The sequence below is a fragment of the Rhinatrema bivittatum genome, chromosome 10, assembly GCF_901001135.1.
Source record: "Rhinatrema bivittatum chromosome 10, aRhiBiv1.1, whole genome shotgun sequence".
NCBI classification, from domain to species: domain Eukaryota; kingdom Metazoa; phylum Chordata; class Amphibia; order Gymnophiona; family Rhinatrematidae; genus Rhinatrema; species Rhinatrema bivittatum.
In genome coordinates, this window is record NC_042624.1 from 6,444,187 (window position 1) to 6,467,871 (window position 23,685).

Sequence of the window (23,685 nt, forward strand, 5' to 3'; positions counted from 1 at the left end):
GAGTCATTGCACTTCAACCAAGAGTCCACAAAATGCCACAAACACAACACTGCCAAGGCCCAGAACCCAAACCTCATGCATATCTCTGATCATCCTCTTCTTTCTTCTTATGCTATCTGCTGGGGGTTGTGCTTGAGTTAATTAACTCCAGTGAATTCACCCCACTGGACGGTGCCATTTTGATTTATGGCTATGTCGCAGTCCAGTGGGGTGAATACGCCAGGTCCTACTACCAGATAAAGTAATGCATAACCAGGACTTACCTGTGTAAGTTTAGCTACACATTAGGCAGGCAGTTTTATAATATGCCATTTCCACAAGTATAGCACTGTTTTACCAGTAGAAATGGCTTTTAAAATTACCCTCCCTGGATCTACTCTGAATTGGAGATAGTAGAATACTATATAATTTAAGGCAGGGAAAAAAAAGCTTTACTGTGGAAACTTGCACGTTGTATCACAGAGAGCTCCAGGAGCTCTCTGTGATACAGCAGGTTCTCTGTAAGAAGATGGTGCAAGGAAGAGGGATTCAGTTTTGTATGGAACTGGGGACATTTTGGGGAAGGGGGAGTCTTTTCTAAAGGGATGGGCTCCATTTTAACCAGGGTGGAATCAGGCTGCTGGTGCTAACCTTTAAAAAAGAGATAGAGCAGCTTTTAAACTAGAACAATAGGGAAAGCCAACAGTCTCTCAGCAGTGCATGGTTTGGAGGGAGGTATCTTCAAAGGATACTACTGATGTATTAGAATTAGGGCATCCCGACAGTGCGGTTCCAATAATTAAAAAAGTAGTCAAAGTGCCTGTAATTAAAAACTCACCTGAGTTAAGATTCCAATTCATCCCTGACAACTGAAAAACACTTTGAAATGTTTATATGCTAATGCCAGATGTCTAAGAAGTAAGATGGGAGAATTAGAGTATATAGCAGTGAATGATGACATAGACTTAATTGGGATACCAGAGACAAGCCCCGGGACTTACACACATCCCGCAGCTTTACGCGCACCACTGGGCCTTTTGAAAATAGGCCCGGCACGAGTAACCCCCCTATGCATGTAAATCCTCTTGGATTTACGCACGTAACCCTTTGAAAATCTGCCCCTATATGCATGAAATAAATTTTCTCATTGCATTTAAAAAAACCTGAATTGTAAAATTGTGTCTCTAGTTATCCTTTCCTTATAGGGTAGCCGTTCCATGCCCCATATCATTTTGGTAGCCTTTCTCTGCACTTTCTCCAGTTGAGCTATTATCATTTTTGAGATGCGGTGACCAGAATTGCACACAGTATTCAAGGTATGCTCTCACCATGGAGCAAAACAGGCATTATGACATCCTCCTATTGTCACAATTTTACAATTCAAGTTTTTTTAAAATACAATGAATGAATGAATGAACTTAAAAAATGTATTTCATGCCTTTGATGTAGAGGTCTGGGTGGCCCGTATTTAAAAGCATTGGTCTTTCCGGCAAAACTCTCAACTGGTTCACATCATTCCTAAAAGACAGATTCTTCAAGGTCACCATTAGCAACAAATCCTCAAATCCCCTCCCATTTGAAACTGGGGTACCACAAGGATCCGCCCTCTCGGCCACCCTCTTTATCATCTACCTACTCCCACTCTGCCACCTCATCTCAAGTCTTGGTGTAACATATTATATGCACGCCGACGACATTCAACTCCTCATCCCAGTAACCACCACAATAGAAGAGGCACTGAGCACTGCAGCAAAACACCTAATCTCAATTAGAAACATGCTGAACCAACTAAAGTTATGCCTCAACATGAATAAAACTGAATGCATCCTCATAGGAAGAAACAACTCAGAACAAACAACTCCAATACACTCCCTACAAATCGATAACATCAATATCCAACTGAAAAACTCTGCAAAGGACCTCGGTATCTGGATCAACAATGAACTTAACCTAAAAAAGAACATCACAACTAAAATTAAAGAAGGCTTTCATAAACTTCACATCCTGAAAAATCTAAAACCGCTTCTTCACCAACATGAATTCCGAACCGTGCTACAATCTCTTATTTTAAACAGCCTTGATTACTGCAACTCACTCCTGATTGGCCTTCCAAAATCTACCTTAAAACTACTTCAACTGTTACAAAACGCCGCAGCAAGAATCCTAACTGGCAAGAAGAAATCATAACACATCACCACTGTTCTGAGAAGTCTTCACTGGCTTCCAATCGAGCAATGAATCGAATTCAAAACTTTAACAATGGTTCACAATGCTATATACAAAGCAGACAACACTGCCTTCAATAACATGATTCAGAAACACAAACCTCAACGAACGACCAGAACTGCCTGCAAACTACACCTAGACATACCCTCTCTTCCTTTAGCAAAGCTTACAAACACTAGGAACAGAGCCTTCTCCATAGCAGGACCCAACTTATGGAACTCCTTACCACAATACCTAAGCTCACTTAGCGACATCAAATCCTTCAAAAAAGAACATGGATATTCAGCCAAACTTTCAGAGATGGTGTGGGTTAAGCGGCATGCAACTATCCTTACTTATTATCCATATCTGCTTGACACACTCTAAACTTGTCGAATGCTCTCCGCTCACATATCTCACATATCCACCTCTCTCACCCATCCAAGATCTCCTAATAACGTACCTTTTATAGTTAATTATAGGTCTTGACCCCTCTGCTTACCAAAATCGGACTTCTCTCTCAGTCCCATCATACCCTTTGATGATAAAGCTTTATGCACCTTATGTCCATTGACGAATGTACCATATGCTCGATGCTATACTCTAGTCTCTAGGTAACTTACCTAAAAATTATCTGATGACCTAATCTCATATATGTTCAATTTGCTTATTGTTAGAATAGTTCTTTTTATAATATTATAGTCGCTCAATCTCTAGTTCAAATGTACACTTATTATAATATGTTGTTTCCAATGTTCATTTAATGTAATAAGTTGTTTTAATGTAAACCGGAGTGAATGCAGATTGCTATACGTCGGTATATAAAAGATTTGAAATAAATAAAAGGGTACTCCATCAAGGCTTGCTAATGCGTTTTAGAAAATAAGAACATAAGAACATGCCATACTGGGTCAGATCAAGGGTCCATGAAGCCCAGCATCCTGTTTCCAACAGTGACCAATCCAGGCCATAAGAACCTGGCAAGTACCCAAAAAAGAAGTCTATTCCATGTTACTGTTGCTAGTAATAGCAGTGGCTATTTTTTTAGTCAACTTAATAGCAGGTAATGGACTTCTCCTCCAAGAACTTATCCAATCCTTTTTTAAACACAGCTATACTAACTGCACTAACCACATCCTCTGGCAACAAATTCCAGAGTATAATTGTGCATTGAGTGAAAAAAGAACTTTCTTCAATTCGTTTTAAATGTGCCACATGCTAACTTCATGGAGTGCCCCCTAGTCTTTCTATTATCTGAAAGAGTAAATAACCAATTCACATATACCCGCTCTAGAGCTCTCATGATTTTAAACACCTCTATCATATCCCCCCTCAGCCGTCTCTTCTCTATGCTAAAAAGTCCTAAGCTGTTTAGTCTTTCCTCATAGGGGAGCTGTTCCATTCCCCTTATCATTTTGGCTGCCCTTCTCTGTACCTTATCCATTGCAATTATATATTTTTTAGATGCGGCGACCAGAATTTTACACAGTATTCAAGGTGAAGTCTCACCATGGAGCGAAACAGAGGCATTATGACATTTTTTTGTTTTATTCAACATTCCCTTTCTAATAATTCCCAACATTCTGTTTGATTTTTTGACTGCCGCAGCACACTGAACCGACGATTTCAATGTGTTATCCACTATGACACCTAGATCTCTTTCTTGGGTTGTAGCACCTAATATGGAACCCAACATTGTGTAACTATAGCATGGGTTATTTTTCTCTATATGCATCACTTTGCACTTATCCACATTAAATTTCATCTGCCATTTCATTGCCCAATTTACAGTCTCACAAGGTCTTCCTGCAATTTATCACAATCTGCTTGTGATTTAACTACTCTGAACAATTTTGTATCATTTGCAAATTTGATTACCTCACTCGTCGTATTTCTTTCCAGATCATGTATAAGTATATTGAAAAGTAAGGGTCCCAATACAGATCCCTGAGACACTCCACTGTCCACTCCCTTCCACTGAGAAAATTGTCCATTTAAACCTACTCTCTGTTTCCTGTCTTTTAGCCAGTTTGTAATCCACGAAAGGACATCGCCACCTATCCCATTGACTTTGTACTTCTCCTAGAAGCCTCTCATGAGGAACTTTGTCAAACGCCTTCTGAAAATTCAAGTACACTACATCTACCGGTTCACCTTTATCCACATGTTTATTAACTCCTTCAAACAAATGAAGCAGATTTGTGAGGCAAGACTTGCCTTGGGTAAAGCCATGATGACTTTGTTCCATTAAACCATGTCTTTCTATATGTTCTGTGATTTTGATGTTTAGAACACTTTCCACTATTTTTCCTGGCACTGAAGTCAGGTTAACCGGTCTGTAATTTCCCGGATTGTCACTGGAGCCCTTTTTAAATATTGGGGTTACATTAGCTATCCTCCAGTCTTCAGGTATAATGGATGATTTTAATGATAGGTTACACATTTTTACTAATAGGTCTGAAATTTCATTTTTAGTTCCCTCACAACTCTGGGGTGTATACCATCCAGTCCAGGTGATTTGCTACTCTTCATTTTGTCAAACAGGCCTACCACATCTTCTAGGTTCACCGTCATTTGGTTCAGTCCATCCGAATCATTACCCATGAAAACCTTCTCCAGTACGGGTACCTCCCAAACATCCTCTTCAGTAAACACCGAAGCAAAGAAATCATTTAATCTTTCCATGATGGCCTTATCTTCTCTAAATGTTCCATTAACCCCTCGATCATCTAACGGTCCAACTGACTTCCTCACAGGCTTTCTGCTTCGGATATATTTTAAAAAATTTTTACTGTGAGTTTTTGCCTTATCAGCCAACTCCTTTTCAAATTCTCTCTTAGCCTGTCTTACATTTAACTTGCCATGCTTAGGCATTATACTATTTTCTTCCATTGGTTCCTTCTTCCAATTTTTGAATGAAGATCTTTTGGCTAAAATAGCTTCTTTTGCCTCCCCTTTTAACCATGCCGGTAATCATTTTTCCTTCTTTCCACCTTTTTTAATGTGTGGAATATATCTGGACTGTGCTTCTAGGATGGTATTTTTTTTAACAATGACCACGCCTCTTGCACACTTTTTACCTTTGTAGCTGCTCCTTTCAGTTTTTTTTTAAACTATTTTTCTCATTTTATCAAAATTTCCCTTTTGAAAGTTTAGCATGAGAGCCGTGGATTTGCTTACTGTCCCCCTTCCGGTCATTAATTCAAATTTGATCAAATTAAGATCACTATTGCCAAGCGGCCCCACCACCGTTACCTCTCTCACCAAATCCTGTGCTCCACTGAGAATTAGATCTAAAATTGCTCCCTCTCTCGTCGGTTCCTGAACCAATTGCTCCACAAAGCTATCATTTATTCCATCCAGGAACGTTATCTCTCTAGCGTGACCCGATGATACATTTACCCAGTCAATATTGGGGTAATTGAAGTCTCCCATTATTACTGCACTACCAATTTGGTTAGCTTCCCTAATTTCTCTTAGCATTTCACTGTCAGTCTCACCATCTTGGCCAGGTGGACAGTAGTATACTCCTATCACTACAGTCTTCCCCAACACACAAGGGATTTCTACCCATAAAGATTAAATTGTGCATTTAGTCTCATGTAGGATGTTTATCCTGTTGGACTATGCCATCCCGGACATGAAGTGCCACTCTGCTACCAAGATGCTTCTCTCTGTCATTGCAATATAATTTGTACCCCGGTATAGCGCTATCCCCTTGGTAATCCTATTTCCACCATGTCTCTGATATCCCAATTAAGTCTATGTCATCATTCACTGCTATATACTCTAATTCTCCCATCTTACTTCTTAGAGTTCTGGCATTAGCATATAAACATTTCAAAGTGCTTTTCACTTGTCAAGGATACATTGGAATCTTTCCATGATATCCTTATCTTCTCTAAGTACGCCTTTAACCGCTTGATCACCCATTGGTCCAACTGACTCCCTTGCAGGCTTTCAGCTTCAGATATATTTTTTAAAGTTTTTATTGTGAGTTTTTGCCTCTATGGCCAACTTCTTTTCAAATTTTCTCTTAGCCTGTCTTACATTTAACTTGTAATGTTAGTGCAAGGAAACTCAAAAATAAGAGAACTCAAAAGTCAAAATATCTTAGAATTCTTACAATAAGTAAAGTGAGCCATTTAGCCTATTTATATGAAATGCATCAAAAAGCCTTGATGGCCTACCCTTTCAAACATGGGCCACCTGGACCTCTACATTATGGGGCAGATTTTAAAAGCTACGCGTGCGGCATAAATTTCTGCGAGCTACCCAGCGCATGTTATAAAATCAGGGGTTGGCGCTCTAGGGCGTACACACTAGTACACCTTGTGCGCGCCGAGCCCTCGGTGAGACCAGCTGGCTTTCCCCATTCCCTCGAAATCAGAGGGGCCTTGGAGGGAACTTTCCTTTACCTACCTGTTCCGCCCCCACCTAGCCCGAAACACCCCCGTAACTTTATCTGACAAGTTACGCCCAAGCAGCCAGTATTGAGGATGCTGCTGTTTTCAAGCAACATAAAAATATCATACTGAGAGAATATCAAAACATTTGTTTCACTCTTTTGTTTTAGCGTGCATGGATTACCATGATATAACATATGATAGTATGATTTATTTCATGCTCATCGATTTAGTGTGCATTAAATCATTTTAACATCTGCTGAATCTTTTTAGCACAGACACTAACATGATGAATTAAAATGAAAAGAAAAGGAACAGCAAAACACAGGCCAAACAAAATAAAATATTAATTCTATGCATATTTCTAGCAACCAGAAACCACACAGAGAGAGAGAAAGCTGAGCAGGAGCTAGGCCTAGTGAGTCCTCTTGAATGAGCATTTGAACTGCTGTGAAACATTTTTAAATTTTTTTGTATAAACTTTTTTCTTGAGAGAACTGTACAATATAATGCAGTTACGAAGATGTATTTTGTTTTGGTTTGTTTAAAAAATAAAACAGAATCACCAGGCTTGTAGAACATTCAGAGGTCAGAATAATTTTCAGAAGCATTTACAATCATAAATGGCCTATTTGGAAACAGCCTCAGGGGTAGTATGCATAAAACTTCACGCAGACGCAATTCTGTGCATATTTTTACATGGACTGGGCAGAGCTGAGGCAGAGAAATCAAAGACACAGGGAGGATAACATTCTAAACTGTTTGCATGTTCCCATATCTGCATGTGCACGGAAAGTTACTGCTGTATTTATAACCTGCATGCAAAGGATAAGCATGGGTTATGAAATACAAGCTCATTGGCATGCAAACATGCTCATATATGTAAAACTGCGACCCATGCAAGTTTGAACTTGCCTGGAAAAGTAGCAGGACTTAACTGGAAAAGTCTGAAAAGTGCGACCTGTCTCTCTAAGTAGCACTTTTCAGACTTATCAAGGTATATAAGATAGTTGTAAAAGTAAAATAAAAAAAAGTGCTATTTTTCCAGATACGTTCACATTTGTCCATCTGAATAGCAGCATAGGTTCTGCTTAGCTTCATAAATCAGAATTTAGCCAGCTAATCGTGTGCAAACGTATGTATTTTTTCGTTGACTTTTAAAGGGATACATGAAAAGATTTTATTCAAGTTATTTAGATGCATTTACCCCCCGTAAATCAGCTTTTGCATGCATATGTCAGGGGATTTTATAAAATGCACGTGGCAATGAAATTTTCAGTTTTAACAGTCCACCAGTTCGCCCAGTCTATCTGTAGCTCCTGCAGACCCTGCTGACTTTTCAGCCTGAAATTCTCCCATCTCACCAGACCCCTCAACCCAGTCCTCTTTCATCTATATGATGTTAATGATCATGTACACCAGATATTGAGGAGGAGTAAATATACACAAGTAAAAGTCTTACTCGTATCACTTTGTCAGGTTCTGAAACAGCAACTTATGTGTGTAAATGGTGGCCCCTCCCAAGAATGCCCCTGGACAGAGCCATAGCCAGACCGTTGGGCACCTATGGCCAAGTAAAATAGTATGACCTCACCCTGAATTCCACATACAAGACCATGAGCTGGGAGCCTCTGCTTAATGTAGGGGGCTTTGAATTTTATTTTCACCCAGCAGTTTCCTCCTGCTCCTTTGGGCTTCCAGCTCAGACAGAACCAATACAGAGATCCTGGTTCCATGAGCCTTCATTCACAAATACTGAGAATCTTTTTCCCCTTATTTTATATCCTTTCCCAATGTTTTTACTCTAATTATATCAGTGTCAGTCCTGGCTGGGGGCTATGCATCAGAGATCCCTTCAGAACCTTGCAGTCATGGGCCCCCAATCCAACCTTCCCCACATACAATTAAAAATTGTACATTAATTATATCATTTTTTAAATGAAAAAGGACATTCTGAGGTCAATTGAATACACAGAATTAAAATATAGCAAACCTCACATACCAAAACAATACTATAGGCCAGCACTCAAACAGTAACAATCCTACCTATGAAAAGGTAACAGGAAATATTACACCAGCCCTTAAACACCAATACACCTCCTATTAGGAAACAGAACAAGCCAAGCTACTATAGACCCTACACAAAACTACTTGATGGCAGAACATCTCACCTTGTTCACACATGCAGAACACAGACAGACTCTCACCAAATAATAATCACAAAATATAAGTATAAGCATTCAGATAAAAACTGAATTAGAAACCACAACAAGCCAGACTCTGTATGCAGTACAACAATGGAAAAACAGAAGCATCATGCCTCATAAAACATCAAACAATAAAATCAAGAAATATGTTATAATATTAAAAACATACTAATTCAAGTTGTAAATATTAAAAATGTCTTGACAAATAGACACATATAAACACATAGGGGAACCATGGCACCACAGTGAGTAAAAGAGAGGTACTAATTTATTATTATAATACCTGTTCGAGCAATATGTTACCTTCCAAGTTCTGATTGTTAACAGTCATCTATTGGTTTCCTTAATACATTAGAAAAATATAAAAAATAGATAAAATAACAATTCTGTCTTTTAATCTATGTATGCATTAATTTTATTTTTTAATTATTTTTTAATAGATATTCAAATAAATTTACGCAAAATATTTAAAAAAAAATTATTTACCCGTTCTCATCAGTAATCAATCTCTGCTGTGTGAAGGCTCTTGTTATAAACGTTGATCTAGAATCGCTGTGTAACTTATACATAAAAATAAATATGATTGGGTTTAATATTGGGAATTCCAAAAATTAATCTTTTAAACTGTTAAGACAATAAGGGGCAGATTTTAAAAGCCCTATGTGCGTAAATCCAGCTGGATTTATAGGCGTAGGGGGGTTACACATGCCGAGCCTATTTTGCATGGGCCCGGCAACACATGCCAGGATTTACGCGAGCAGGGCCTTGTGCGCCTATTTTCCATAGGCCGCCGGCACGCGCAGAGCCCCGGGACGCACGTAGGTCCCGGGATTTTTAGAAGGGGGCGTGTTGGGGGGCGGGACCCGATGAAGCGGCGTTTCGGGGGCGGGACCGGGGGTGTGGTTTCGGCCTGCGCGGCTCGGCGCGCACCGGCTGCCCAAAATCGGCAGCCTTGCGCGCGCCGATCCAGGATTTTAGAAGATACGCGCGGCTACGCACGTATCTTATAAAATCCAGCTTACTTTTGTTTGCGCCTGGTGCGCAAACAAAAGTACGTGATCGCGCTTTTTTTAAAAATCTACCCGAATATAAATTGAATGCCAGTTTTAGGTTCGTATTTTTTAAAATATATCAAGTGATTTGTATTATAATTTCAAGCACCCGGTGTCCCACGATTTGACATATGGACTATGTGAAAGAATGAGGAGTGAAAAAATAAATAGGAAAAGTAAAACCACCAATTACAAAAAATATATAAATGTGGAGATCTAAAGTAAGGGGGGGGGGGGGTTTATGCGCGCCGAGCCTATTTTGCATTGGTCCGGCGATACTCGTAAGCCCCGGGACGCGTTTAAGTCCCAGGGCTTGAAAAAATGGGCAGGGCATGGGCAGCCAGAGGCCTCTCCACTGCTGCTGGGACCAGGGATTGCACGCCGGCACTTGGCCGGCGCGCGCAACCTACACCTGCCCAGAGGCAGGCGTAAATAACAAAACAAAGGTGGGGAGGATTTAGGTAGGGGGGCAGGTTAGGTAGAGAAAAGGAGGGGAAGGTGGGGGGTGAAGGCAAGTTCTCTTTGAGGCGGCTCCAATTTCGGAGCGGCCTCGGAGGAAACTGAGGAAGGCTACGCAGTTCGGCATGCGCAAGTTGCACATTTGTGCACCCCCTTGCGCGCGGGCCAGCCATTGCTCCTTCCATGTGACAGGGGCCAACCAATAGCACCAGTAGCCCTGTCACATGGTAAGGACAAAGGGCCTCCAGCATTTTGTTTACTGGCAGCCGATGGCCCAAGAATGGGAGATTGCTCCTGGGACCCCCGCTGGACCGCCAGGGACTTTAGGCAAGTTTTTGGGGGGTCAGGAGGGTGGGGGGTGGGTTTGAAATTAACTCAATTTGAAGGTTTGGTGTGGGTTTGTTTTTTTTTAAATAAATGTGCCCCTCCCCCCCCCCATGCTAACTTGAACAAATTTTTCCCGAAGTTAGGGGAAAATCCGTCTCAAGATTCGGGTCCTCTAACCCAAGCCAAATTGGAATATTTCTTTGAAATTTTCCAATTCAGCAAAAACGACTCTACAACCCTACTAAACACAATTCTCCAGTGAAACAAACCAACTCGATTCTGTCTTATGGTTTGGCCCCTGAGAGGGCTCATCATTTAAAGCATGGTGATTTCTCTACAGTGATTGGCACTTTACTATACGCTCACAAGTTCTCCACATGGTCTGAACATGCCTAATGACTTGCTTCAGCACATGAAGCCTTCCCTAGCAGTTGCGGTTGTAGGATATATCAGACTGCCTGCTAGCCTGGCAGGTGATATCCTCAGAGTGTTCGTCTGTTCAGGTTGCCCTGGCTTCATTCTCCTGCAGTGACTCCTCTGTTGCTGGCCTCCATATGCCTGCTGATTCTTCTATTTATTAAGCTTCCTGACGTCTATTTCTGTCAGCCCCTTGCTGCCTGAGACCTCTGAAGTACAAATGTATGGACTGTATAGTCCTCACCCTGACATCTCTGCATTACAAATCATTGGACTTGAAGCTGCTGAGGCCTTTTAACCTGCCTGTCTGAGGAGTCTATTATATTTGCCTCTGAATTCTTTGCATTGGGCTTTCTGGTACTTTCACAATACTCTGTTTAATTGCCACGTCTGTCTAATTTGTGTTCCTAGGTGTTATTTTTGGTTTGCATGAAAAAGACAAGAAATCATTGTTAGCATGTTGATGGAACTCATCATTTTCATGATGCCAACTGCTTTTAGATTTTATTATCTTCACAAGTCTTAAAGATTGTAACTTTTTTTGCCAATAAGCTGTCTATTGTTTGACTGAATGGCTAAGAGTGTGTTTCTTTACTGTGAATAAATTAGCATCTTTAAACTTTCCTCCTTCTTTCCAACCCCCCTCTCTCTCCTAGCTTCCTGGTTTCCTGGATCCAGCCCTTCACTTAGCACTCAGAGCATTCAGTTTGGCCTTTCTATGCAACAGGGAAACCTAGTATGTATATATTGGTGGGGGCTTCATCTACCCTTTGGGAGTGGCGCTAAGGGCCTGGTTGACCTCCCATCCTAAAGTGTGGCTCTCTTTGATAGGGGAGTCCAAAAGAGGATTCCAGTGGCTTAGCGTCCATCCCTCGCCTCACCGATGGTCTGAGTGCAGGAGATCACTCCCGGACCCCTGCTGGACCACCAGGGGCTTTTGGCAAGTCTTGGGGGACCCTCCTGACCCCCACAAGACTTGCCAAAAGTCCAGCAGGGGTCCGGGAGCGACATCCTGCACTCGGACCGTCGGCTGCCAGTATTCAAAATGGTGCCGATAGCCTTTGCCCTTACTATGTCACAGGGGCTACCGGTGCCATTGGTCAGCCCCTGTCACATGGTAGGAGCACAAGATGGCACCGGCCATCCAGTGCTCCTGCCATGTGACAGGGTCCGGCCAATGACACGGATACCCTGTCACATGGTAAGGGCAAAGGGCCATCGGCGCCATTTTGATTAGTGGCAGCCGACGGCCCAGGAGCAAGAGGATGGCCCGGAGCGGGAGATCGTTCCCGGGACCCCCACTGGACCACCAGGTACCTGTAAAACGTTTTTGGGGGCATCGGGAGGGTGGGTTTTTTGTTTATGGGCTCGGGCGCAGCCAATAAACAAAACCGCGATCGGGCCCGATGCAAAAAAACCCACATGTGAATTGGAACCGGAATCCAAACCGATTCCTGTTCCGATTCACAACTCTAGTAAACAATGGCAGATAACAGCAAACTGGTCTAACCAGTCTACCCAGCAAGTCATGTAGGGTTATAACTGGTGCCCCGTATAGGTTGCCACAATGCCTTCTCTTTTTGATTTAAAGCCAGGTTGAAACTCTTTCTGATTTAAAATGGAGCTGTTCTTGATTTAAACTGCTTTGAAATAATTTCTGATTGAAAGTTCTTTGAAACTGCTTTCAGAAAATGGAAAGGAGATGAAAATGAGAGAAATAGGAAAGAGCATAAATAGGTACTGGCAAATTAGGCATAAAACATTAATAAGGCAAAGTAAAACATAATTTGAAAAGAAACCGGTCATAGATGCAAACATTAATAATAAAGTCTTTGTCAAGTACATTTAAAGCAAGAAACCTTTGAGGGAATCAGCTGGACCACTGGATGCCTAAGGGGTAAAATGGGGTACTCAGGGAAGACAAGGTCATAACATAGACATTAAATAAATGCTTTTCTATGGCCTTTAATGAGGGGGATGTTGATTATATACCCACATCAGAAGCAATATATGTGTATCCATCCTGCAGCCAGTGCACCTTACCTTGTGCCAGGTCAGACCTTAGGATGCCATCAACACCATCATATTGACGCTGACCCCCTGCTGCCCTTAGGCACGTGCACACTGACCCGCCGCAGGAAACCATCAATAGCGCTCCACAATGACGTCAGGCCTGCTGGGCCATTTAAACCCCAACCAGATGCCAAAACTTTGCCCTACCAAAGGGTCCCCAGTTCATCATTGGTATTAGTTGCTACCATGTTCCACTACCTGCCTCATTCCTGCCTTGTTCCAGCTTCTGTCTCCCTTCTACCTAGTTCTAGTTCCCTCCTTTTCTTGCCTCTCTCTCCTTCCCACCATCCTGCCATGTTTCTAGTCCTCGCATCCCCTCCAGGCCTTCCTTGCCATGTCCTCTTTCCCCCTTGCCTGAACTCTGACTCTGCTTAGACTGCTACCTCGCCATGACCTCTGCTCAGAATCTGTTTCTGATTAGTTCTTCATCTGTCCTGACCTTGGCCTGGATATTGACTCTGATTGACCAACACCTGCCTAGATCCTTGTTTGATCCTACCTTTCTGCTTCCTGTTTTGACCCTTGGACCAGCTTAGTTTAATTTATTGAACTTTTTATTCCACTTGAAAAAAACAAACATCCAAGAGGAGGTACAATAAAAAACATTCATGGGTAAGAGTATAACAGTGGGTATATACTACTGGCCACCTGGCCAAACTGAAGAAACAGATTGTGAAATATTTGCTGAAATTAAAAAATCCAATAAATCTGACAACACTATACTATGGAAGATTTCAATTACTCCGATATAGATTGGGTCACTGTCTCTCAGCCTCTCTAACATGTCTCATAGGGACATGTTAGAGAGGCTCATTTTCTAAGTCCCATAAATGACTACTTTTGGAGCAAGTGGTACTAGATCTGACAAAAGGGGCAGCTACTTTAGATCTAATCCTCAGTGAACACATACAACCTGGTTTGAGGGGTTTCTGTGGTGGGGCCACTAAGCAATAATGATCACAATGCAATCAAATTTGACATAATCACTGGAGGAAAGACATTAAAAAAAACTGGACATGACCTATAACACCCACCAAATAATATTTATTGTGAAATTATGTTACAGTACTTTGATGGCACTTGTTTAAGAGTTAGAATTATAGACATTTTATACAACATAGAGTTATGTGCCCTATCGTGAACCATTGTGATGGCACCCGCTTAATGACAGTATAGAAAAGATTTTAAATAAATAATTTTTTAAAATAAATATAATTTAAAAAGGGAAACTATAATAGAATGAGGAAATTATTTAGAAATGAACTGAAAGGAACAGATGTAAGGGTTAAAAATTTGCCTGAGGTCTGGGCATTGTTTACAAATACCATTTTGGACGCCCAGATAAAATGTATTCCTTTCATACGAAAAGGTCAAAGGATGACCAAACAAAACTGAACATTGTTTAATCATGAGGTAAAGGAAACAGTTAAAGCTAAAAGGGCATTGTTCAAGAAATGGAAAGCAGACCCAAATGAAAAAAAAATAGGCAAGAATATAAACAGTGCCAAGTTAGATGTAAAACAATAGTTAGACAGGCTAAGGGAGTAGTAATAAAAAACATTTTCATGTACATTTGAAGGGAAAAGCCTGTGAGAGAGTCATCTGGGCTGCTAGATGATTGAGGGCAAATGAAATACCCAGAGAGAACAAGAAAATAGCAGAAAAATTGAATTAATTCTTTGCTTCAGTCTTTATGGAGAAAGATATTGGGAACATACCCATACCTGAAGCATTGTTTAATTGTGGGGATTCTGAGCAACTAAAATAAATATCTGTGATAATGGAGGATATAATTGATCAGAATGATAAACTAAAGAGTAACAAATCACCAGGATCAGATGGCATCCACGCAAGAGTTCTAAAACAAACTAAAATATGAAATTACTAACCTGCTACTAATTACTTACAACCCAGCATTTAAAATAGCCACAATTCCAGAAGACTGGAAAATGGTCAAAGTGAATTTGATTTAAAAAAGGGCTCCAGGGGTGATCCATGAAAATTAGATTGGTAAGCTTGATGACAGTGCTGGGTGAAATGGAAGAAGCATATAGATAGACATGGTTTAATAGAGAAGAATAAACATTGTTTTAGCAAGGATTTTTTTTTTTTATCAAACTTTTAGAACTTTTTGATGGTGTAAATAAACATAGATAAAGTTGAGTGTATTTGGATTTTCAGAAGGCAGTTGATAAAGTCCCCTATGGGAGACTCCTAAGGAAATTACATAGTCATGGGATAAGAGGCAATATTCTATTGTGGATTGGTAATTGGTTAAAAGGATGGAAACATAGGGTAATAGAGATCTGGAGTCATTTGCAATGAAATAGGAAACTAAGATGATATTTCCTATTTTGTTTCATTTCGGGAAGTAAAAATAAACTAAAGGAAAACCCACAAAATTTTGTGTGGTTTTCCTATCATTTTTTTTTTTTTTAGGGGGGGGAAGTGCACATCTAGGAAAAAAAATCACAAACCCACTCTAACCCTTCAAATTTAATTAAATACAACTCCCTCACCCTTCTGACTCCCCTAATGCTCCCCCAATGTCCCTGGTGGTCCAGTGGTGTCCTAGGAGTGATCTCCCACTCTCGGGCCATCAGCTACCAGTAATCAAAATGGCGCCGGCAGCCCTTTACCCTTACCATGTGATAGGGGCTACCAGTGCCATTGGCCAATCCGTGTCACATGCTGGGCGCAATGGACGGCCGATGCCATCTTAAAAAATGGCTCGGGCCATCCATTGCTCCTACCATGTGACAGGGGCCAACCAATGGCACTGGTAGCCCCTGTCACATGGTAAAGGCAAAGGGCCACTGGCGCCATTTTGATTACTGGCGGCCAATGGCCCGAGAGGAGGAGAGATCACTCCTGGGCTCCATGCTAGACCACCAGGGACTTTTTTTGTAAGTCTTGGGGAGGTCAGGAGGGTGGGGGGCATTATATTTTCCTATGTACTTTCAATCTTCTTTCTCGCAGTTCCTCTCATTCCCTCCCCATCTCCCTGTTTAATGTAACTATCTTTCCTTATGTTCATTGTTTTGATGTAAACCGATATGATGTTCCCTCTAATATCAGTATAGAAATGTAATAAATAAATAAATAAATAAATTTGAAGGGTTCATGCATTTTTTATTGTTAACAAAATTAGCAATGAAAAAAATATTTCTGATCTGGGGGTGGGGCGCATTGGCCCTTCCCCGAACCGAAAACAAAATGGGACCGAAAAAAAAATTATGCACATGTCTATAGGGTAACACTAAAAGGTCAGTTTTCCAAATGGAGAAAGATCATTAGTGGAATCCCACAGTGATCGCTTTTGGATGCTCTGTTCTCATACATTCATAAATGATGTGGAAAAGGGAATGACAGGTGAAGTGACCAAATTTGCAGGTGACACAAAATTATTCAAAGTTGTTAAAAAAAAAATAGCAGATTTTGAGGAACTATAGAAGGATATTGTGAGACTAGGAGGCTGGGCAATTGAATGGCAGATGAAATTGAATGTGAAAAAGTGCAAAGTGATGCACACAGGGAAAAACAATCCCCAATTTCCTAGCGTGTAGACAGATAGACTCAGGACCAGTGGGTTTATGCTCCCCTGCCAGCAGATGGAGATGGAGCAAGCTGACGTCACAGTACCCTGCAGTAACCCCAGCCTGCCAGTATTCTCAGTCTCCAGCAGATGGTGGACGTGCATCTCCCTATAGGGATTGCTTTGAGTTTTTGAAAAGATAAATTTGAAATTCAAAATTCAGGAAAAGAAAGTCCCGCTCTCCTGCGGTGATACCTAAATGTCCCTCCCCCAGTTGAGAATTCCTGAGGCAATTTCCGTGGTCGCTCAGAGGTGTGCCTAGGTTAAGTAGCTGGGTTTCCCAGGGTGGACCTAGCTGCTACTTCAGCTGAAAGGTAGTGGGTACAGGAGGCCGAGTGCAGCAATGCTCTCTTCCCCCACAGTCAAAGACCATTTTCGTACTTACCGGTAAGCGTTGAGCTCAGATAAGGTTTTAAAAAAAAAAAGGAGAAAGTTTTACCCTAATCAGAGAGAGAGAGAGGGGGGTTTCAGGACTTCCTCTGGTCTCTGTTCTCAGTGCGCCATGCCGACATTAGGTCCCGCTTCCGATGGGGTTGAGGAAATGGGCAGCCTAGCAGGTTGAGTGCACCCTGGTGGATTAGACCCTGCACTTAGGCTTTTTACTTTCATGCTGCATGGGAGGCTGTGGTGGCCATTTTTGTGTGCTCTTGTGCGTGTTCTGCTGCCCTCTATAGGCCACTGGTGTATGCAGTGCGTCGGCTCTGCGCACGAGTGCTCAGTTTTTGGGTGCACTTTTTACTTGTGCAAATGTTTTAATGCACTTAACTTGGTGCACAGTTTGTGCATGCACCTTGCCGCACTTTCTTCTAGGCGCTTATTGTTTGGGCTCATTTCATTTTTGTGCACGAGCCATTCCAACGCACATTTACCACAGCAATGATGCCAGTAAGCAAGAATCCTAAGCATCTTCCTATTTGTGTTCCCTCTCAGCCTGACCTGGCTTCCAAACTGTGTCAGCGCTGCTCAGATGCTTTGGGAGAGTTGTCTTTGGATTTTGCTAAGCCTGGCTCTTCCCATTCTGAAGAGAGGTTGGTCATGTCCTTGATTGGGGGGATGCCAGATCTTGGTTCTCCCTTGACTGACTCCTCTGCTGGCAAGAGCAGTTCTGTAGGAACAGCTCCAGTTCCTTCTGGGCTTGGTCTGGAAGCTGCTTTTTCTTGGGTGGAATTTTTTCAGGGTTTACAAACCTTTAATCAGGCTCAGTCCTCTGCTTCTCCCATTTCTTTCTGGTCAGCCCCTCAGCCAGTGGGTCCTCCCTCTTCTAGTCCTATGCTTAAGCATCATGGTTCGCCTCAGCTCCCTGCAGGTGTTCCTAACAGGAAACTGAGTGGCACTGATGATGAGGTTGTTTCAGATTCCCTGCTAGATGGGGACATTCCTTCAGGGCTGGAATCATATCGAATCATGTTACGGTTCTTTCATAGAGTTGAACTGCCGGCTCTGATTCCCTGTCCTTGAAACAGCTGAGTTATCTTGGTTCAGATGCTATGTCAGAACTGAGGAAGAATCTCATTTTGGTTTCCTTTTGTAAAGTCTCTTGTTTTTCCCCGGTGATGGATGCCATCCAGGATTGATTGATCTGGAATGGGATGCCCCAGAGGCAAATTTTAAAGGGGGTCAGACATGGCAAGGCCTGTACCCCATGGAACCGGCTGTGAGAGAAGAGAGGGTTTGCATTTTCCCAAAGTGGATGATCTGGTATATGCCATGTCTAAGTGAACAACTATCTCAAAAAGGGAGGAGCAGCCTTAAAGGATGTACATGATAGAAAGATTGAGGCTATTATTAAGCAAGCCTTTGAGGCAGTGGTGATGAATTTACAGATTGCCTCCTGTTGCACTCTAGAGGCAAGACCTTGTTTGCTTCTCTCTCTGGAGGTTGATGAGTCTGGAGGAAATTTCAGCGTGGTTATGGAACCCTCTGCTGCCTCTTTTGCAGACGCAGGCTGTGATTTGGTCAGGACCTCAGCCAGAGAAGTAGCTTTGGTGATAGTGGCCAGATGTCAACTCTGGTTGAAAAATTGGTCAGCTGACACAGCTTCCAAAGCCAATATTATCAAGATGCCCCTTAAAGGCTCCCTCTTGTTTGGGATCAAATTGGAGAAATTGGCCAGTAAGTGGGATGAGTCTTTGGTGCCTCGATTGCTGAAGGATAAGAAACAATTACAGCACCCCTTTGTATAAGGGATAGGGATGTGCAGAGGGACGCCATACGTTGCATTCGGGATTCATATTCGTCGGAGGGCAGATACGTTGCATTCGGCAAGGGGGGCCCCCGATACATACATGCGTTAATTTGTATTCGTTTCCCGGCTAAAATTGAATTAAGTACAATTCCCCACCCTCCTGATTCCCCCCAAGATTTACCAAAAATCCCTGGTGTTCCAGCAGGGGGTCTGGGAGCCATCTCCTGCACTCACACCCTCGGCTGCCGGTATTCAAAATGACACCGATAGCCTTTGACCGTCTATGTCACAGAGGCTACCGGTGCCATTGGTCAGCCCCTGTCACATGGTAGGAGCAATGGATTGCCGGCGCCATCTTGTGCTCCTACCATTTGCCCTTACTATGTCACAGGGGCTACCGGTGCCATTGGTCAGCCCCTGTGACTCATTTTTTAATGGAAATCTTTTGCTCTGTAATAATAGCGATGCAGTCAGGGGAATTTCTGATCTCCTTGGATCTGTCAGATCCTTACCTTCAGATTCCCATCTGATTGGAACACCAACGCTTTCCACGCTTTTCAGTGTTGGTGCACCATTATCAGTTTTGGGCACTGTCTTTTGGTCTTTCCACTGCTCCTAGAACATTTTCCAAGATTATGGTGGTGGTAGTGGAAGGAATCCTAGTCCACCCATATTAATATAACTGGATGATTTGAGTCTCAGGAAGAAAGCCACCTGATGACACACAAGGTGATCTCCTTATTGCAGGAGCTTGGTTGGGTGGTGAATCTGACCAAGAGCTATCTTCAACCATCCCAGTTATTGGAGTATCTGGATGTCTGGTTCAACATGGGACAGGACAGAGTTTTCCTATCGGAAGTTCATATCCAGAGATTGATGTCTCATCAGTTGATGACCACCATATGCCTGACAGTATGGTGCTACCTATAGGTACTCGGTTTGATGGTAACTACTTTGAAAGTGGTGCCGTGGGCAAGGGTGCATATGCATCCTATTCAGCACTCTGTTATCTTTTTGAAACCCACAGACTCAGGATTATGTGGTTTGGCTCCACTTGCAGATGGAAATCTGCTCCTGCCTCCAGTGGTGGTTGCAGGAGGATCATCTGAGAAAAGGGGTTCCATTGTTCTCTCTTGCCTGGTTAATACTCACAACAGATGTGAGTTTCCATGTTTGGGAGGCCCATTGTCTGGAGTTAACAGACCAGGGGTGCTGGAATGCTGAAGAACCCTGATGGAACATCAATCGCCTGGAGGTCCGGGTGGTAAGGCTGCATGCTTGCAGTTCAGCCACAGGCTAGGGGATGATATGATGTCAGACAACACAATGACAGTGGCCTATATCAATCACCAGAGAGGAACCAAGGACCAGCAAGTGTCTCAGGAAATAGACCAGCTGATGGAATGGGCAGAAGGTCATCTGCAGATGATCTCAGCCTCTCACATTGCAGGAAAAGACAACATAAGAGCAGACTTTCTCAGCAGGAAGAGTCTGACCTAGGAGAGTAGGTGTTGTCAGCTGAGGCATTTCAGCTGATTGTGGATTGCTGGGGCCTTCCATTCCTAGATCTGCTGGCAACTTCTCAAACTGCAAAGGTCCCACGCTTCTACAGTCACAGGAGAGATCAGTGGTCCCTGGGAATAGACACTCTCATACAGGTCAGGTCGGAAGACAGATTGCTTTATGCTTTTCTTCCATGGCCCTTCCTGGGCAGGATAACTGGCAAGATTGAAGGCCACGGGGGCTAGTACTCCTGGTGGCACTGGACTGGCCTAAGTGTCCATAGTATACAGATTTGCAATGTCTCCTGGTGGAGGCCTCCCTTTGTTTTCCACCACACATGGATCTGCTTCAGCAGGGACCAGTTCGTCATGAGGAACCAACTCAATTCTGTCTTATGGTTTGGCCCCAGAGAGGGCTCATCATTTAAAGCATGGTTATTCCTCTGCGGTGATTGGCACTTTACTATGCGCTCACAAGTTCTCCACTTCCTTGGCTTATGTGTGAGTTTGGAGAGTTTTTGAGGCCTGGTGTGAGGATCGGTGTGTTCTTCCTTGTTCAGTTAAGATCCCTCTCATTCTGGATTTTTTGCAGGATGGATTGAATAAAGGCTTGGCCCTTAATTCCTTGCAGGTGCAGGTTGCAGCTCTTGCCTGTTTCAGAGGCCTGGTGAATGGTGTTTCCTTGTCATCTCATCCTGATATGGCCCATTTTTTGAAGGGAGTGAAGCACCTTAGGCCTCCCTTGAGGTTACTTGTTCTATCGTGGAGGCTTAATTTGATGCTGGACTTTTTGGCAGGCCCTATGTTCTGACCACTGTGTAGCCTTTGCTTCCAGTTGTTGACTTTGAAGACTGTGCGCCTTTTGGCTATATGTTCTGTGAGGCAGATTTCTGAGCTACAGGCATTGTCTTGCTGGAAGCTGTTCCTTCGGGTGACTCCATGGGTGTTACACCTGCATACTGGTCCATCCTTTTTGCCCAAGGTAATCTTGGACTTTCATTTGTATCAGTCCATCTCCTTGCCATATCTGGATAAGATCAGGGATGTGAAGGAGTTTTGCCTTTTACGCTGCTTGGATGTTAAGCGTCTTGTCTTGCAGTGTAATGGCGATCTCTGAGTCTTTTCGAAAGACAGTTCGCCTGTTTGTTCTTCATGGTGGGAGTAAGCAGGGTGCTCTGGCTTCACGGCTACCATAGCTTGTTGGATTAAGGAGGTTGTCATGGCCACATATGTGGATACTGGAAAGTCATTGCCTACTCAGTTTAGGGCTCATTCCACTCAAGCAGTGTCATGGGCAGAGGTTAGTCTGTCGTCTCCCGTTGATATCTGCCGAACTGTGACATGGTCCTGTTTACACACTTTTTCGGGTTTTATCTTCTGGATATGCCGGCTCAGGAGAATGCAGCCTGTGCACGTGTAGTGTTGACTGGACAGTGGGCAACCACCCATCCTGTTGGGGAGTAGCTTTGATACATCCCATTGGTTCTGAGTCCATCTGTCTACACACTAGGAAATAGAGAAATTACTTTCCTGATAATTTTGTTTTCTTTAGAGTAGACAGATGGACTAAGCTTTCCAACCTTGGCTGCCACATGAGCGCGTCAATAGTCCTTCTGTGGAGCTCTGGGTCCCAAGGGATTACTGGTAAGTGTTTATCTAGTCCCTAACTTGGGGTTCCTAGAATCTTATGCGAGTTCAGTGTTTATGGTTGGTTGACTACAGTTCTGGTTACCTGTTTTTAATCAAGTTTTTGAAGAGAATACTGGCAGGCTGGAGCCACTGCAGGGTTATGATTACTGTGACGTCATCTTGCTTTGTCTCCATCTGCTGGCAGGGGAGCATAAACCCACTGGTCCTGAGTCCATCTGCCTACACTAAGGAAAATGAAATTATCAAGTAGTAATTTCTCCAATACATGGAAACAATGCTGGGTTCTGTATAGGGAGTTACTATCCAGGAAAAAGACCTTGGAGTCCTTGTGGACAAATGTTGAAATCCTCTGCTCAAAATGTGGAGGTGGTCAAAAAAAGCAAATAGAAGGTTAGTAATGAGCCAACAAGAAATGAAGAATAAAACTGAAGTGCTTTTTGGCACTTTAAAGTGGATTACCTCAAGGTATGTCCTTATCCTCAGAACGTCTGCAAGCTAAGGGGCTTATTTACTAAAGGCTTTCCTTTTCTGTGTCTATGGGGAAAATGCTTTGTAAATGACCCCTTAAGTTTGTTCCTGAGACAATGGAAGATAAATTGACTTATCCAAGGTTGCACGGAGTGGTAGTGGGATTTGAACACTGGTTTCCTAGGTTTAAAGGCTGTTCTTTAACTGCTGGGCTACTCTTCCACTCAAGGCTGCTAACATGAAATCATATTTAACTTCATTTCCTTTATAGTTGCATTGAACAACATTTTGCTTTTCTCTTCTTTTTCAAAACAAGAGGTTTCTGTATTTCATCATTTTCAAACCTTTAGCTTTTTTACCATATTTTCTTTCACATTAAAACCATTGCTCTGCATGAACAACAACCTCGTGAAAAACGTCCCTCCTCCCCCAAAAAGAAGGTATAAGAGAAATCCAAACCCTTTTAGATAAAGTTCAAGTACCTCTAAATGTTGCTGTACTTTCAGCTTGGGAGCGCTGGTGCTTATTATGCCAGAATAATTGACTGAGCATAATGAGTCTCAGAAAAAGAACATTTTCCATCATCCAAACATTTTTCTAAATTTCTTTTTATGAAATTAAATTATAAAAGGAACTATAGCAAAAGAGTTTTTTTTTCACCTTTTGGTTTCTGGAATACAAAGTTATCTATGATTAATTTAACATATTTCTTTTTATTATTATTATTATTATTTTTACCCTGCAATTTATTCCTGCTCTATTTTACTTCCAGCTCAGTTGGAACCAGGACTTGGATTTGAACACCCAAAGTCTTTATTCTCAACTATCCAGGGATTTCACCCCCTAGTTTATGTCCCCTCCTAATTTACATTTAAATTAGCTATTGCAGTGATGACCTTGGGCTGTGAGCCATGCACTGGGGCTACATCCCTAAATTCAACCACTAGGTGTCACCTCTAAGCAATGATCATGACTCCCACCATAGCCCCCTCCCAAGGCTGTGAACACTGCCTGCGTAGTATCCCCCAGACTCAGCCAGTCTGCACTGGAGAAGATCTAAGTTGGAGATTGAACAAAGTGCCTTCCACATAGCAGTGCACAGTACTTATTAACTGGGCTACTGGAGAAAATATTTAATTTGACTTTTGTTTCAATGAGAC

General features: G+C 42.4%; 1 long non-coding RNA gene across 1 annotated transcript in view; it reads right to left on the minus strand.

Moving 5' to 3' along the window:
- LOC115100415 overlaps positions 1-23,685 on the minus strand; it is a 150,667-nt gene that overhangs the window by 82,464 nt on the left and 44,518 nt on the right. The window lies entirely within an intron of this gene.